Below are 19,616 nucleotides of genomic sequence, written 5' to 3'. Positions count from 1 at the left end.
AATATTGCTAGATGTTTCTCCTAACTCAGGCAGTTGATGCATATGAGTTATTTGGTGTGTTGTCCAATACATGCAAGGTTTTGGATTCAAAAATACTTAACAAGCATTCATTTCACTTAAAGCATTCCTGCTGCCTGGAACATACCTAATGAAAATCAATGAAACCACAATACAAATTGCAATCACATGTGGTTTCTTTACACAATTACAGTGGTTGCCTCGGCTGATGAAAAATAAATTTCAGGTATCAGTGCACATTAGCTGCTGTTGCTGTTCATGTTCTCTGCTAAGATGCACTCTATATTGTTCCTATTATTGTAATGGGTCTCTTTGAGATGGAGAAAGGCCCACTTGCACTTCACTGATGTCTGGATTGGAGATTTCATCATGCATTTATTGAAGAACAACAAAGAACATGTAATTTAGTTTCTCCGCAACAAGAGTGGAAGGTTTGATAAATGTTGGTTCTAATATATAAATACGCACATAATAAATCAATATCTAAAGGTTGTATGATTTTTTTTTTTTTTTAGCCTGCTTTACATATTACAAATGTTGACAATCCTTGACAAAGCAAAATTTACAAGTCTGATTCACTCTAGTCTTGCAAAGACTTTTGATTCTCAGCTCCAACCACATTTTCTCAGTTATCCAGAAGGATATTACGATCCAGGATTCATGTCACCAACAGTCATAATAATCTGTGTCTCAGACAGGGGGTATAAATGATGGTAGTGCAATTTTACATTTTGGCACATTGGATTGCACAAGGAAATGATCATCTGATTCCAGACTGCTGGGAGACATGGCTCCCTGCAGATGTTTTCAAAAGGCACTCAAGTCAGTGTCCTGTAAAATAAATGAATGCCGTCTCACTCCATACCTGTCCGCACAGCTTGCCATTGTCTTCCACTTGGCCTGCTAAGAGCTGGCAAATATGCAATTAAGCCTGACTGCGTACTGCCATGAATTTCAGCCTCCTTCTATCCCCTCCATCAATGCAGCTGCATTTCCACATGACTTGTCTCCTTGATTAGGAGTCGATGAAAAGAGATGAACTCTGGGAATTTCATTCCCCGCCCTCTCTACAAACAGCCCTGCAGTTTAAATTCTCGCATCATTTCCACATGTTTGTGAATGCTTGAGGCACCTCGCTGCTGCCACTTTCTAGAGGATTTTGTGCATACTTTTTTGGACGGTGCAGACTTGTTCATAATTTAACAGGCCAAAGTGAAATATAGTAACTTTAAACACCTAGTTATGTATTACTGACATAATTTAAGTCCATTGACCTAGAAAAGTAATCCCACAACTAAAAAGGCAATTTATAAAAACTTCATGTACATTATCAAAAATACAAGGTTCACTTTCTGCAGTTAAACCCTTAGAAACATTGACTCTTTTAGTTCTATTGTAAGTGTCTTAATATAGCCATCTTGGACTCAGAAACAGAAGTTAATTAGCCTAGAAAAGCTATGGGGCGCTGTGTTGCGAAAAAAGTTCACACTTAAAACGTTAAAGTCGTAAGTGTCTTAATATAGCCATCATGAATCAGTAATGCATTAGTAAGGTGTATATGAGGTATCAACTGAAAGCTTAGAATCGTAACTTTTCAGAGATGCCTATGATTTCTGCATTTATGTAATTTAAAATAACAAAATAAGGCCTCAAATCATTCACATCGAACATTAGCGCTCTCTAGAGGTAATGAGGTATAAATATTTATATGAAACTAAAATCCTTCATATAGCATCTAAATGGACAAGCCATATATCAAATGAAAGCTCTCATGCTTGGAAATATGACTGTATGGTGAATTTTGTTGCCCGAAGTTTGACAGATTTTCAAAACAGACACAAATTGAAATTTGATTTCTGTAAGTCATCAAATACAAATGCATCTTTTTTGCACCGATCACTGCTGCTGTAAGCCACAAATAGCTAAAATATTTAAATCTGCTTTTACCTTAAAAAAAATCACATTTTTTTACTTGTCTGTGAGCTTGCTTAGCTGAAAAATCCAATGTTATATCTAAAATGTCCATAACAAAATATGCATTCCATAAGAAAAATTAATGCAAAAGAAATCACCAGAACATATGTTTTTGACTATTTATGTTAAAGGACACATTAGGCAACTGTTTATATTAGTTATAGGATATTATTTTATGGAAGAATTAATCATTATAAAATCTTTTTACAAAAATATGAGCTGCTTTTTTCCACTTTTAAACCCTCTGAAACACTGGCCCCATAGACGTCTATTGTAAGTGCATTCCTGTCACTAGGGTTGCATCATGGTCCTGCGATTCCCCTGTGCACACATTGTTTTATGGGGTAAACAATGTTATGCTATAAATGCTGTCGATTGCAGGGTTGGGCAAAATTCAGAATCAGCTTCCTTTCAGTTCATGAATTGGGATTTGGATTGGCCACAACTCACAGGATGCTGAACTGGAATGACAGGAAGTGGAATTTACTGGATTGAAAATCAAGTAGAGTTCTACACATAATAGGGGAATTTCATCAATCAAACACAACAACAGCATTTGCAAGAACAGATACATTCAGAGTGTTCTGTTTAAAATGTCCATTTTGAAGACATTGGGGGTAAATTAGAGCATTCTTGAAAAAAAGCGTCGTACGGTTTGGAATGACATGAGGCTGAGTAAGTTAATACAGAATTTTCATTTTTAGATGAACTATTTTTTATCATCATCTAATGTTTTTTTGGAAATGTGTTGTGTGTAGGATAAGACGTTTCTGGTTAATTCTGAAAACTGAATGTTTGTTTTTTTTTAAATACACATTTAAGGAGTATGAATTTGAATGCTGTATTATGCACCTTAATTTAAATTAACAAATAATTTTATTATAAAAGGAATTCTCAATTCAATTCCGAATGACACAGAACCCTGCTTGATACATCTTATCTTGTTTTGAACCCAGAACATTGCTTGTAAAAGTGAAAATTAAATGAGATTGTATAGAAAGAGCGACTGTGAGGAAAACTTGAGGCCAAGGACAGGGGATGATTATTATCATTAATGCTCTAAGTAACTCTCTAGCCAGAGCATTACTGCAGATCTTGAGCAAGATTGGCTCGTTTTGGGGGCTAGGTACTTTGTCATATGGCTTAAGGCTGTTCTGTGCGCACTCGGGCAGATTTGGCATGTGTCAGAGCTCATTGTCTGCAGATCCTGTAGCCTCTCTCTCCCGCGCTCTGTCAGCATGCGGCGTGAATATCCCACAGCCCCATCCTCTATACACTGCACAGAGAGGAGGATACGTGGCCATGACTTGAGGCCTTGCAGTTTTTTTGTGGAATGAGAACATTTAAAAAAGACTGGGTTCAGTGCCACTTTGAGTGCTGTAAACAAGCTACAGCCCTGTTGGCTGGCCCAGAATGCATGCAGCTAAAGCTTGCCAGCTTCTCACTTTTGTTTGCAGAGAAGGAGCAAATGTTTAGTTTAGTTAACGTTAGCTTACCAGAGAAATTTATCAGAGCAGGCAAATGATTTTAAGAAGATTATTTCGCTATTTAACAAGTGCAAATGCGAGTTCAAAGGGATGCCATGACTGCTCAAGGTGTTTAATATGTTCTACTGTGCCATTATTCCCCCTTCATATGCGAGTGCTACAACACATTCTGACTTGACATTAGCATACTTATGGCTTCTGTGATGAGGAAATCTCTTAGTGGCTTTGAGAAATCACAACAGCCCAGAGAAATCTGGAAAAAAATGAAAAACAGCAAATGTCAACACCATATGATGAAACAATTTTTGTACAAAAAATAAAATACTGGCTGTGTTCCAATTTGGTTTGTGGTTTTGAGACAATTTTGACCTGTATTAAGCTGCTTGGCTCATTGTGGATGTAAGCTGCCACAGTTTTCTGTTTTATAGATTTTAAATGTCTATTCAGAGTATATAATCTATATCTTCTGTTTTAAAACTACATATCCCGACTTACAATTATATATTCAGATTTATAAATACATATTTAAATATATAACTATAAATTCAGATTTACAATTATATTTTCAAATTCAATTCACATAATTATTTCCTCTTTGTCCTGTATCTAAAACCGTTTGGTAGCTGTGTGTATGTGTGTGTGTTTGAATCTATAAATGATTTAGTAGTGTACTTATTTGTATTCAAGGTGTATGGATAATACTGAATATTTTTTACTTTTTAACTTTACTAAAAAGTATAAACAATAGAATAGAATAGACATGATGGAATAAAACATAATAGAACAAATTAGAATAGAACAGACATAATAGAATATAATGGAATAGATAGGTGTTGTGCTGCCTGCTTCAACCTGTCAGCGGGGGATTGTGCTGTAGCCCATGCTCTTAAAGGCATCTCAGCTTAAAGCTCCCCTCGACCAAAAGGGCACCTTTATAATTGTGAAAGGCACCTTTACATTTGTGAACAAAAGGGGCAGGAGCTTGTACCCTGTAGCCCACGTTCTGTGCACATCAGTGCAACAGATCATACAGAATAGAATAAAGTAGTATTGACAGAATGGAGACAGAATAGAATACAACAGAACTGAAGAGACAGAATAGATCCAAATAGAATAGAATTAACTAGAATAGAACATACAGTAATACAACACAGCATAATATAATACAGTTCAACAGAAGAAAAAAAAGACCACAAACAGAATAGAATTGAATAGAATGGAACAGAGCGAGTAGAATAGACAGAACATGTTTGACAGAATAGAATATAACAGAACAGATAGAATAGTGTATAATAGAACAAACAGAAAAGAATAGAACAGAATAGAAAACAACAGAACAGACAGAATAGACCAAAATAGAATAGAGCAGAACAAAATGGAACAGAGTAGAATATAGCAGAGCAGATAGAATAGAATTAAATTGAATAGAATATAAGTTACATACACCTTTGTGTATGCTCAATAAGTGTGTTTCCTATCTGTCACTAACTTGACGTTGTGTCGATGAGTTGATACTAGGGGTCACCTTTGAGAGCACAGACATCTCTGATCTTTGAAAAAAGGCCAATGAGAATTGGTGTGTGGAATTTGCATGCCATTCCCCCGGACACACTCAGATTTTCTTCTTCGGAACTGAGCAGACGCGTTCACTGAGCTGAATCCTTCCTGCTGTTCCATTCATCTTTCCCTCTCGCTAAAGCTGCTAGATCTACGGCGCATTATAGAGGTTCTCCCCCTCGCACACTTTGGTTGTGTTGAGCAACACCCCTGGGCGCTTCGGCAGTACAGTAGAGCCTCCTATATATATATATATATATATATATATATATATATATATATATATATATATATATATATATACGTATATATATATAAATTACAAAAGAGTATATATTTTCTATAAAAGTATGGCACAAATGAAAGCATCTTTTTCAAGATGGCTTTTCGTTTGTGTATAATTCCTTGTTGCGGTCGATATCTCTCCGCTTCTGACGGAGCGATATGGGGACATCAATGGGAGCTTCTCCGCCATGTATTCCCCCACGGACCACCCATTCTCCGTCATCCTCCGACAGAGCTCTGGAGCAAGGTTGCCTGTCCGTCTTACGGCGATCTCGTTCGGAACATGCAACGAAGATGAGTTATTGATCGCGGCATCGGAGAGCGGGCTCATCTCATGTCTGATGCTGAGGACTCAGCTGGACTCCCACCCTCGGGTGCAGCAGCTCGGTCGCAGGCCAACGCGGAGCTGATGGCCATGCTTGCCAGGGCAGCTGCGAGTGTTGTGCTGGAGTGGAACCCTTTGCTCCCCCCCGAACAATCACGGCTCGATGATTGGTTCCTGGGGCCACAGCGCCGCTCACGGCCACGCTCCACCCCGTTCCTTTCTTCCTGGAGGTGCATGATGAGCTCACGTGTTAGTGGCAGGCACCTTTCACTGCTCACACACGATCTGTGAGCTCCTCTGCTCTCACTACCCTCGATGTCGGGGCAGCAATGGGTTATTTGGCGATTTCCCCAAGTGGACCAAGCAGTTGTGGTGCACCTGTGCCAGCAAAGCACCGCCACTTGGCGCAGTCGTCCGAGGCTCCCGTACAGAGCCTGTAGGCTGAAGTCTATTCAGCCCCTGGTCAGACCTATGGGCATGAGTTCCCCTAGGCCAGGTCCCCAGGCACGTCGTGGTTATGACAGATGCCTCCCAGCGTGGCTGGGGCGCCATGTGCAACGGGCACTCAGTCGCCGGCTGATTAGGCACATCAACTGCCTCGAGTTGCTGGCGGTACTACTTGCCCTGAGGAGGCTATTGCTGTTGATCTGGGGCAAGCATGTGTTGGTCAGGACAGACAACACAGCTACGATTGCGTACATTAACCACCAAGGTGGCCTATGCTCTCATCGAATGTCACAACTCGCCCGTCGTCTCCTCCTTTGGAGTCAGCGGCGGCTCAAGTTGCTGCAGGCCACTCATATTCCTGGCAGCATATTCATGGTCAGCTCTTGTGCTGTTTTCCATTGGGACCCCTAATGTCAACTCCTCGACACAATGTTGAGGGAGTGACACATAGGAAACGTCAAGTTTACTGATGTAACCTCCGTTCCCTGATGGAGGGAACGAGACGTTGTGTCCCTTTTACCACAACACTGAACCAACCGCTGAAATTCTGGGTCTTTGGCTCGGCTCCTCGGTGCGAAACCTGAGTGTGTGTTTGCAAGCGGCACTCCTTTTGTACCCGTATATCTGGGGGAGTGGCATGCAAATTCCACATTCCAATTCTCATTGGCCTTTTCTCAAAGATCAGAGATGTCTGGGCTCCCAAGTGTGACCTCTAGTGTCAACTCAATGACACTAGGGAATGGAGGATACATCAGTAACCATGACGTTTGTTATTGCACTTTAATAATTTAAAGGATAACATAGTGTTTAAATGGTCAATCTTATTATTAGGGCTGTCGAGTTAACTCGTGATTAATTATACCAAAAATAACGCGTAAAAAAATGTATGCATTTAATCGCATACTTGTTTACCTGTTTACTCCAGAGGGCAGTAAGTCTCAATATGTGTTTAATGAATTTTTATGACGCAACACACCCGAGACGCGACACAAGCATGTCAGACGCAAGTCGTATGGTAGGGTGACCACCTGTCGCAGTCCTGAAATTGGAAGCTTTGTCCCGCGTCCCGCAAGTCATAAGCAGTGTCTCACATTTCAATTTTGTCTGTATAATTTTTTATCTTTATTAATATTTCGGCATCATTTTATTTCATCGTCCTTTAATTACAAAATCACTATAAAAAAAAGTTAATAAGAAAACACTGAACATGCGCAGCGCAGCCTTTTTTTCTTGCCAGAGCGGGAACACTGGGAAAAAAAACTGCAACAGAAAAATTGGTCTATCCGGAGTTCCCGAGAAAACATTTCTTTGTTCGTATAATGAATAATTGGAGAAAATATATATATGGTTAAAACCAGTTACAGGTGACCCTAAAAAAGGAGAGTGCAGGGTATGCCACCGAAGTTTCACAGAGAGCTCTGCTGAAGCATTTCATTGCCCCAAACATGACAGCTCTGATATCTTTGGCTTTGAGCATTCCTGTCACCAACGCGTTAGTGGAGAGGGTGTTTTCACTGATGACGGCTGCGTGGACAGAGACAAGGAACTGAGCATCTGTGGACCTCATCAAAAGTGAACTCCTGGTGAAAGTGAACACCTACACCTGCCAGGAGTTCTACAGTCATAATGAATGAGAAGGCCCTACTCGAAGCAGCCTGATCAGACCAAAAAAATCATTCAAGATGCACTAAATCCGGTAAGAACGCATTTAATCTTTCTAGTCTTTAATAATGGAATTGATGTGCTTATTTGGAAATGTGCTTTTTAACGATTAGATTATTATTTTCACTTCATTATATTTACATTGAGTAGGTCTGAGCTGTTAAAATTTGTTTGTATCGTAGACCTTATGCCAAACTGAGTGACGTTCACAGTGCCGTCATTAACATTTAACATCACTGCAAAAATACATCTAATACAGGATCAAGATTTATTCACCTAGTACAATAATAGTAAGTTATCTCTCCCTCGTGTCCTGCATTGTCCCGCAAAATCAGGTCTGCTGACCTGCAACAGAGCAATAGCCAGGTGGTCACCCTATCGTATGGTCTTTACCTCACAAATATTGAATTACCGGTTAAGGAGGTGTCCTTTAAACTGTTACACCGTTTTTACCCAGTCAATCTTTATTTAAGAAACATGCTCCCTGAAATAGATCCACTTTGCTCCTTCTGTAATGCTGTAGATGAATGAATCTGCCCCTCTCTTTTTTTGGGAATGTGCCCACACAGTAGCATTTTGGAATTGTTTTTTTAAATATATTATTTAAATACTCTTTGTACCTCCAACAACTCCAAAGCATTGTAAAGCATTGCACTATGTAATGAATATAATGTCTTGGCATTATTGTAAAATATATCTGTAGTATTGTGTACTATGTATACCCCTGGCTTGTTTAAAAAAAAAAAAGTCTGACGCAGGTGTACATTGACGGGTCCTTAAACAAGCCCTTATAATAAATCTCCAACTTATTGATAAACTCACTTGTGAAATGGATTGCTGTGAACTGTGTGTCAATGACTGACTTATGATAAATAATATGGTAGTAAACAATACATTGTATTCTAAAGCTGCTTTTTATATTATCTTATCAATGATGAACTCGTCTGCTACAAGAATGTAATGCATTTTAATTATCTGAATATATTTTCTTTTATTTTAGTGAGATGTGTGTGTGTGTATATATATATATATATATATATATATATATATATATATATATATATATATATATATATTATATATTTAAATATAACGTCTAGGTTCCCCCGATGGAGGGAACGAGACATTGTATCAGAGAAGAGACACTAGGGGTCTCTCTTGAGATCCAGAGGTCTGGGTGCGGGTGCCAGAGCGTGCCCTGTCCCTGAGAAAGAAGGTCCTTCCTCAGGGGAATTCGCCAGGGAGGGGCTCTCGTGAGGAGCGTGAGGTCCGAAAACCAAGTCCGGGTGGGCCAGTAAGGGGCTACCAGAATGACTTGCTCCTCGTCCTCCCTGACCTTGCATAGCACCTGTGCAAGAAGGCTCACTGGGGGAAATGCGTACTTGCGCAGCCCCGCCGGCCAGCTGTGTGCCAACGCGTCTGCCCCGAGGGGTGCCTCTGTCCGGGCATACCAGAGCGGGCAGTGGGAGGTTTCTTGGGAGGCAAACAGGTCTACCTGAGCCTTGCCGAACCGGTCCCAAATCAGCTGGACCAACTGGGGGTGGAGCCTCCACTGTCCGCCAGGCAAGCTTTGTCTTGACAGCGCGTCCGCTATCACATTGAGGTTGCCGGGGATGTTAGTGGCGCGCAGTGACTTCAGTCGCTGCTGACTCCAAAGGAGGAGACGACGGGCGAGCTGTGACATGTGGAGGGAGCGTACTCCGCCTTGGCGGTTTATGTAGGCTACGACCGTGGTGCTGTCTGTCCTGACTAGGACGTGTTTGTTCCGAATTAACGGGAGAAACTTCTGCAGGGCCAGAAAAACAGCCAGCAGCTCTAGGCAGTTGATGTGCCAGCGCAGCGGGCCTCGGTTCCACCGGCCTGCGGATGCGCGCCCATTGCATACGGCGCCCCAACCCAATTTGGAGGCGTCGGTTGTGTGTCTAACTCCAGACCGAGAAAAGAGATGCTCTGGACCGGGGAGAGCTTGCTCTTTTCCCAGTTGACCCGAAGCCCCAAACGGCTGAGGTGGCTGAGCACCTGGTCTCTGTGTGCGCATAGTAACTCTCGGGAGTGGGCCAGTATGAGCCAGTCGTCGAGGTAATTGAGTATGCGTATGCCGGCTTCTCGGAGCGGGGCAAGAGCTGCCTCTGCGACTTTCGTGAAGACGCGAGGGGACAGAGACAGGCCGAAGGGGAGGACTTTGTACTGATATGCCTGGCCGTCGAACGCGAACCTTAGGAAGGGTCGATGTCGAGGGCGAATTGAGACGTGGAAGTACGCGTCCTTCAGGTCTACCGCTGCGAACCAATCTATTTCAATTTCAATTTCAATTTCAAAACACTTTATTTGTCCCCAAGGGGCAATTAATAAGGCCACATAGAGTAACGTAAACATTATACATTATAACATCCTACATTAAATAAATAACACAGTGTACATGAAATACATATTAATGAATACCTAATATATATATATTAAAAAATAATTAAATCAAGACATAATAAACAAGAGGGCTAGAGACGGTTGAGAATTTAAAAGCTGCACCGATTTGGGAACAAAGGTTGCCTTCCTCCTTTGTGTCCTACAACATGGACAACGAAGCCGTCGCCGTGAAGGAAGCCACTCAAAAACAGAGAACGTTACATGTGATGTGTCTCGCAAGATCCTTCCAGCCAACCTCAGCAGTTTGCTGTTCACTTATAATAGAAAGAGCCCTAATAGGGAGTCCAATAATTTTTGAGCAGACTTTAACTGTGCGCTCCAGACTATTTCTATTTTGGAGGCTTATAGAATGAAATCAGCAGACGATGGAAAATGTAATGACACTTTCAATGTAGGAGTAGTAGAACATAGTGAGCAAGTTCTTACTAACTACAAAGGATGCCGGACGCCAGATAGAATTTGTTTCTGGGTGAGCATTTTGAACGGGAGTTTGGACAAGGTCCGATTGAAAACTCGCAGGTCCAAGATCGGTCGTAAGCTGCCGCCTTTCTTGGGTACAATGAAGTAAGTGCTGTAGAAATCCTTCTTCGTTTCGGTTGGAGGGACAGACTATCGCGTCCTTTAGTAGAAGGGAGGCGATTTCTTCGCGCAGGGAATGGGCATGTTGGCCGTGTACTGCGGAAAAATGTACGCCCACGAAGGGGGGCGGAGACCTGGCAAACTGAATTGCGTAACCGAGTCGAATGGTCCGGTGCAGCCAGCGTGACGGGTTGGGCAGTGAAAGCCACGCCTCTAAACTCCGTGCTAGGGGCACCAAGGGGACGAGTTTTTTGGACGTACCCGGCAGGGCTTCGCAGCGGTGCGGAACAGGTAACGCAGCGTCGGGAGGCAACGTGGCGTCCCGAGGCTCTGGTGCTGAGAATAAACTCAAAGCACTTACCTTGCTCCGCGCATCCGGCAGGGGGCGGGTTCGTGACTGAGGAGGAGGTCTGATGCTGGCGTCCTCTGGACTCGTCTGAACCGGGCGGCCGGGGAACAGTCGTGGCGCTGAAGGCGGGGACACCGCGTCCATGGGGCCGGGACTGTTGAGGCCTGAAAGCAGAGTGCCGTGAGAACGGCATTTGCGGGCCATGTGCCCCAGAGACAAAGGAAATAGCTCTTTTATTGAGAATTTGGGTACCGCAGCCCTTGTTAGGGGGTGCGGCAAATGAAAAAACAAAGGATTCTCCTCCCGGCCCTCCACCGGGGGACGGAGCGGTCTTACCACCTCCGGAGCTAACGTCTTGGGCTCTGGGTGCGCCTGGGAGCCTTCCGCGCCCTCGATGGGGTCCGTGAGACAGGGGGCGTGCGCTTCCCGCGGTTTGCTCGACGCTGGGGCTGAGAGCTGGGCCCGGGTTGAGGCAGAGCAGGAGCTTGCCTTCTGGCTGCGGGAGGACGCCCTCAGCGAGCAGACGGGGCCTGGGCCGTGGCAGCAGGCTTGCGGCGAGGCATGATGTGAGAGATGGCCTCCATCTGCTTCTTCACCGTGGAGAACTGCTGTGCAAAGTCCTCGACGGTGTACCCGAAGAGGCCGAACTGGGAGACAGGGGCGTTGAGGAAGCGAGTCTTGTCGGCTTCACGCATCTCGACCATGTTCAGCCACAGTTGACGTTCCTGGACCACTAGCGTGGCCATCGCCTGCCCGAGCGCTTGCATTATGACCTTCGTAGCTCTCAGGGCGAGGTCGGTCACTGAGCGCAGTTCCTGCAGCGTGTCGGGATCAGGGCCACCCCCGTGCATGTCGTGTAGTGCCTTGGCTTGGTGGACCTGCAGGAGAGCCATGGCATGCAGGGAGGAAGCCGCGCGTCCGGTGGCGCTGTAGGCCTTCGCTGTCAGCTAGGAGGTTGCTCTACAGGTCCGGGAAGGAAGTACGGGGCGACCTCGCCAGGTGGTAGGGGTTCCGGGGCATAGATGGATCGCAACTGCCCTATCTACCTGGGGAACCACCTCGTACCCATGGCGCGCTCCGCCGTCAAGGGTGGCGAGGGCGGACGAGCCTGTGGCGGTGTGACGAGTGGAGAGGGGTGCTCTCCACGAAGACGTCAGCTCGTCATGCACTTCCGGGAAAAACCGGACCGAGAGGGGGGCGAGGCTGTGAGCGGCGCCCAGACCCCAGGAACCAGTCGTCCAGCCGTGATGGTTGTGGGGAGGATGGAGGGTTCCAATCCAAGCCCACGCTGTTGGCTGCCCGGGAAAGCATGTCGGTCATCTGTGCGTCGGCCTCAGCCTGGGCGTGCAGGCCCGAAAGCGGCAGCCCAGGGGAGTCCTCAGCATCAGATAACACGCCCTCCGATGCCGCGGCGAGCTCATCTGCTTCTATCGCAAGAGGGTCTTGCTCACGGTTGTAAGCAAGCCGCGACCGCAACGTTGTCATGGTCATGTTCTCGCAGTGAGAACATGAACCATCCACAAACGCGGCCTCGGTGTGATCGCTACCCAGACACACGAGACAACGCCTGTGGCCGTCGGAAGCGGAGAGCACTCTACCGCATCCAGAAACAACACAGGGGTGGAAAAGAATCTTTATAAAGATGCGTCCTTAAAAGGACGTTCAACGCCGCTGTGTTTTGCTCTTTTAGAGGAAATTACTCTTTTAAATAAAATCACTCTTTTAGGAAAAAAACTCGTGAGTTTTTTAATCTGCGCTGTCGAAGCGCCCAGGGGCAGGAAGTGCACAGCCATGCAACAGGAGAAAGCCGCTGTTGTATGCCGTAGAATCCAACAGCGTGCAGCAGAGGGATAGCAGGAACTCGGTGTGTATAAGCAGCAGTTGCAGACACGACCATCAGCTCCGAAGAAATTTTCTGAATGCACTCCCGTATTTGCGCCGCTTAAAGGGTAACTAAACACCTGCTCAGAGTCTGACTCCACCCACTAGAAATATTTGAAAATGCTGGAAAAGTGGGCAGACCCCGGCGGGGATAGAGGGAACGAACCGAGTGCGGGGCTGTGCGGGGTGGCGGGGGGCACCTGAGACTCGTAGTGACGGATTAATTGACAGCTGCTGTCAGACTCTATGTTATTATTATTATTCCTCACACGGTCGCAAGACGACATGTACATGAATCTGGCGTGGTGAGCTGGAACCTGCTTACGTTAGCTGTCACCGCTTACGTCACAAAGTACCGCAACAGCCAATAGGAAAATTCAACTGCAGTAGCCACCGTTCAACCTGAAGAGGGCAGCACTCAGACGTTTTTACACCATATATTGTAGAATTAAAACACTTTATACACAAATGTCAAAGAAATTACTTGAATCAATGACCAGTACTAATAAAGCCCCATGCTTACAGATCATTAACTAAAAAAGTTGGTTTAGGGATTAGTTACCCTTTAAATACCTGTATGTCCGGGTGCGGGACATGCAAATACTGGTTGCCAACTCTCATTGGCCTTTTTTCATAGTTCAGAGGTGAATATCGGCGCTCAAGAGAGACCCCTAGTGTCGCTTCTCTGACACAACGTGGAGAGAGCGACAGAAGGGGAACTATGTATAATTATTTCATCATTATGTATTGAATTATTGTTATATGAGGGGCTTTCTCAGCAAATATTTGTATATGTGATTAATCACGATTAATTATTAGGGACACCATGTAATTCATTTGATAAAAAAAAATTATCGATTGACAGCCCTACTTATTATACAAGGAGTATTTGTTCATAATTAGAGTTTTATAACATTGCTGCAATTCCATTATTCACCAGTAGATATGCCCAGTCCTGCTGTTTTCTTTGCATTTTGCTGGTAAGATGGTGAAATTTTTTTAAAACCTTGCACCAATGTTCTGGATATAAATCGTTGTGGTGTTAAATGCATGTATATGTTTCTAAATGTATCATAATCTGAGTAATTGAGCTCTTGCTCGTGAATCAGTTGCGTGTTTTAATCAGTCTCATATGAGTAGGAAGTCTCTATGCTGAGTTTTCACACAATTAATGGGTATAAAATAGCGATAATGTGAGAAAATAGAGTTTATGTGAGACACTCCGTATTCTAACATGTTTTGATATTGAATATTGCAAGGGTATTGTAATTTAAATATTATTTGAGTGTATGAGTTTATGGTTTGTTGTATGTGTGAACTCCCTAATTATGATACTCTGCATGAACAGTTTGCATGCCGAAGTCAGAGTGTTGCCTAAAATTGCTATTTTCTTTACATTTTGCAGATTTTCAGAAATTAAAACAATTAAATAGATAGCGCCCTGTGTGAGTAAATGTCTACATGCTGGAATGCGCACATATTAAATCTTTTTTTATTATATAGATGTTTTCAAAACCACATGAAATAAAAATGCTACATTTCTCAGAGGTTGGCACATGAATTTTTTTCTAGACTTCAAAAATATTTTTCCTTTTAATCACAGCCATCCTTACACACCACTTGAGTTGAAAGGCAGAAACAAGATGCTGTATATTCTGAACCAAAATTCAGGGTCTGCCTCTGTAGCTGTCCTTGCTTTATGTTATCATTTCCTGTATGAATAAGTGTTGCATTTGGAGACATCAAATGCTCATACTATAATCTATTCAGTATTCTAGATGCAATCCAAATCCCTTTTATGGCTCATGTGAGATGAAGTAGCATGGCTAGAATAACATGGCTAGGGCCTTTGATACAGTCTTTTTAAAATGCATTAGTAAGTTTTCCATGAAGCTCTGCCCTTGGTTTGTCCATTCATTATTTTGAGTGAATATAAAGGCGAATTCACACTGCTCCAGCAAACTCCAACAAGAGTTTTGTTGGTTCAGTGTGTTCAATCTATAGTTGTATGTTGGGGCAGTTTGACAATAACAGTTATGCTTCTCAACATTCTAAATCCAACAGCCGACTTAAGAATTTAGATTTTTCTTAAAGTTTGTTGGAGTTTGTTGGGGACTGTGTGAATTCACTTTAACTGTGCGCACAGACAGAATGAGAGAGCGAAGACTCTGACTGTGTAAAAAAGACCACAGCAGGGTATCTTCCTCCTCATTTGTCAAGCAAAGTTCATATGAGAAGGAACAAAAAAAACCCTCAAATTTCCATGATGAATTTATTCCTTCACGCTTCAGCTCTTGACCATGAGACAAGAGCTAGAAAGGGCAGCTCACCCGCCCTCTTTCAAATTAATAAATGTAGCAACGCTTGCGCGTGTCAGTATGATCTGCTTTTAGGGATCCCATACAGTGAAGCCGCTATGCCAAATGTTATCTGACCTTTCATTACAACACCAGTCCAAATTGCATTTAGAATAATTAAAGCACATAATCACTTTCATTGAGATTAAAGAAGGAAAGCTATAATTAGAGTCTTTAATTGACATGATGAATAAAACAATGGGATCTGTAAGAACCTGAAGGTGATTAGAGTGTGTGCGCTTATCAATGGCATTTAAATTTCCCTGAGTAAGGGATTCTCAGTTATACACTCTCTTGATAATAAAATGATCAATCCAGCTCTATTTCCGGTGTTCATTCAAATGAAATTGTGTAAAACTGTTCTTCTACATTGGATTTACATGTAAGGGGATGTTCTGTTTACAAACTGAATTATAATAAAGGATAATTGGTAACACTTTACAATAAGGTTCCATTCATTAACATTAGTTAATGCTTTTGATGTCATGAACAAACAATGCACAATTTATTGTTTATAGCATTTATTACTCTTAGTTAATGTTAGGTAATACAAATTCAATTGTTAATTGATCGTTATGTTAGTTCATAGTGCATTAACTAATGTTCATATATCAACTTTTGTACTGTAAGTACTGTAGAGCTGGACCATTCAAATCTTTGTATGTAGTTAACAGAATTTTACAATTAATACTAAATTTAACATGTAGCCAATGTAACGACGATAAAATAGGGCTAATATGATCATATTACATAGTACAGCACTTTGGTGCAACTCTGTTCCTTTTAAATGTGCTATAGAAATACATTTTAACTTGACTTGATATTTCTTAGTTATAGTCAGTCTCTGGCAGCAGAATTTTGAACCAACTGAATTTTATTTATTGAACTTGCTGGACATTCTCCCAATAATGCATTACAATAATCTAGTCTTGAGGTCATGAATACATAAATTTAGTTTTTCGGTATCATCAACAGAGAACATGTGTCGTGAGCTAGCAATATTTCTGAGGTGGAAGAATGTTGTTCTTTCAAAGGACAGATTGGTATAAAATATTACAGCAAAGTTCTTCGCTGTAGAAGATGACGTAACAGTACATCCATCGAGAGTCCAATTATATTTTAGCGGCTTATTTTTAGAGGTTTTTGTCCAAGAATTAGAACCTCTGTTTCTTCTAAGTGAGTAGAAGGAAATTTCTTGCCATCCAATCTTTTATTTCATTGATACACTCTGCTAATTTGCATTGGGCTTTGAAGAAATATAAAGTATATTATGTAAATATAAAGAACCCGATGGTCAGTCTGGTTGAGAACACGATGGTCACTCTTGTTGAGAACCGATTGTCACTCTGGTTGATCTCCAGAGATCATGTGTGGATGTGGGAGAAACTTGCAGAAGGACAACATCACTGTAACACTCCACCGATCTGGGCTTTATGACAGAGTTACAAGACAGAAGCATCTCATCAGTGCAAGACACATAAAAAAGCATCTTAAGGACTAAGATTGTGAGAAACAATATTCTCTGGTCTGATTAAATGAAGATTGAACTGTTTGGCCTAAATTCCAAATGTCATGTTTCGAGGAAACCAGGCACCGCTCATCACCTGTGCAATACTGTCCCAACGGTGAAACATGGTGGAGGTAGCATCATGCTGTGATGGTGTTTTTCAGCAGCAGGTACTGGGGGACTGGTCAGTATTGAAGGAAAGCTGAACAAAGCAAAATACAGAGATATTCCTTAATGAAAACCTGGTCCAGAGCACTCAGGACCTCAGACAGGGCCAAAGGTTCACCTTCCAACTGGACAATGACCCTAAGCACACAGCCAAGACAATATAAGAGTGGCTTAGGGATATCTCTGTGAATGTCCTTGAGTGGCCCAGACAGAGCCTTGAATTTGAACCCAATCGAACATCTCTGGAGATCCTGAAAATGGCTGTCCAATGATGGTCCCCATCCAACCTAACAGAGTTTGAATGTATCTGCAGAGAAGAATGGCAGAAATCCAGGTGTGCAAAGTTTGTTGCATCATATCCAAAAATATTTGAGGCTGTAATCGCTGCCAAAGGTGCTTCGACTAAGTACTGAGTTGAGAGTCTGAAGACTTATGTCAATGTGATTACGTTTTTTTAATACATTTGCAAAGTTATCAAAAATCTTGTTTTTGCTTTGTCATTATGGGGTATGGAGTGTAGATTGATGTGGAAAATAAACAACATCAATTTAAAGCATTTTAGCATAAGGCTGCAACATAACAAAATGTGGAAAAGGGGTCTGAATATTTTCTGAATGCACAGTATATGCTGTAACTAACATTAATCTAGATTAGTAAATGCTGTATAAGTATATTGTTCATTGTTAGATCATGTTATTAATGTTATTAATTCATGTTAGCAAATGGAACCTTACTGTGCGGTGTTACCAGATCATTTATAGTCTACAGCTTGTATATTGATATGTAAATGCTTGTTTACGATCTGATTTTGGTGTCAAATTTTACAATGTAGACTTATGATTATTACATTCTGATACCCAGCAATTCATTTTTTACATAATGTTTTCTTGTGAATTTCTGAGACCATTGTTATAAATATTGTTTTTTCTCAAAGTGGATATTTGTTGTTTTCTGTGATGTAATTTCTTTTGTAATATGATATATGATCTATCTATTTTCAGTCAGATGTCTCAATGTGTCACTGACTGAGAATGAGGCTCAGTATCCAAGCGCAGAGTTTAAAAAACAAAGAATTTATTAAAAATCGCAAAATGTGAAAAAAAACAAACAAAAAAAAAACAATCATGATTTATCCCATAGGGGAAAAAGATAATCCAGGGCTGGGGCAGAAGGCAGCAGGGAACAGGACCGAATGGACCAGGTAGGAAATGAACAGTACAAGAAACTAGACAGACTGACAGACTAACTAGAATAAACAAACAAACTGGCCCTGGACAGCACACAGGAGTCGTCTAAAATAGGAAGAGAAATCAACAGGTTAACAAGACAGGGCAGGTGTGACTAATAAACTAATAATGGGCAAACAAGGAGGCGGAGTATGACGTAACACAGAGAGACAAGTGGCAATACAGAAACAAAACAAAGCCAAGTGTTCTCACAAGACAACAAAACACCCGAATGGCATGAGCGCACATCGCCAAGAGAATAAGGCAATGTACGCCCATGCTAACTGACAAACAAGATGAGAGAATGCGTAGCAATGCCAAACAAAGCGATGCCATACATTCTCACACTTAAGAAAACCTGAGCATACATTGCAAGGCAAACACCACGCGATGCACAAAACAGGCGACAAAAACAAGACAGGACACCTGTGCGAGAGTTCGGCCAAAATCTCAGACTGAAGTGACCGAACCTCAGCACAACGTGAAGACATCTCAAGCACAACGCATTTCCACGGTCGTGAGAGACAGATACAGAACATGGAGGATGAGTGTCCGGATCCCGACAGAGACACCGTGCTCCTGACATGAAACACAAGACAGATCGTGATCCGGGAACACAGTGCAACACGAGGCGCACCCGTGTTCCCGAGAGACAGACATAAACTATTGACGTGAGTGCATGTAACCAAGATGACATAAGCGCGATGCACCCACGTCAATAACAGATAGAACTTTTGTAGAATGCAAAAGAACATTTTTAGAAGAAGATTTCAGCTCTGTAGGTCCATACAATGCAAGTAAATGTTGACCAGAACCTTGATGCTCTAAAAAGTACATAAAGTCAGCATAAAAGTAATTCATACAACTCCAATGGTTAAATCTATGTCTATAGAAGTGATATGATAGGTGTGGGTGAGAAATAGATCGATAATCCCTTTTTACTCTAAATCTCCACTTAAACTATCAGGGGTTGGGAAGCAAGGATCTAGCCAAGGACACCAAGTAAGCCAGAACCTCCACTGCCGACACAGACCGAAACTGAACCAGACAGTAAGTCAGAATCCAGACACCATGCTCCGGACATGAAACAAGACAGACCAAAGAGTGCATGTCAGGGAATACAACCGAAACTGTGCATTCACACAAAGACAGACAAAGAAACACAAGACAGTCATGGGACGATGATGCCATGTTCCTGTCAGACAAAAACCCAGACTGACAGAGTGACAGGACCGTTTCACAATGTGCCATTTATATAGAAACAAAATAGAACACACAACTTGCGAGTTTAATTTTTAAATTGTTAAAATGTTATTTTCTATATGTCCCAGCTTTCAAACTATTTAAATGTTATCATAAAATGCAAAAAT

This window comes from Xyrauchen texanus, chromosome 20, assembly GCF_025860055.1.
Source record: "Xyrauchen texanus isolate HMW12.3.18 chromosome 20, RBS_HiC_50CHRs, whole genome shotgun sequence".
In the NCBI taxonomy this organism is placed as follows: domain Eukaryota; kingdom Metazoa; phylum Chordata; class Actinopteri; order Cypriniformes; family Catostomidae; genus Xyrauchen; species Xyrauchen texanus.
This window is presented reverse-complemented; position numbering follows the sequence as displayed.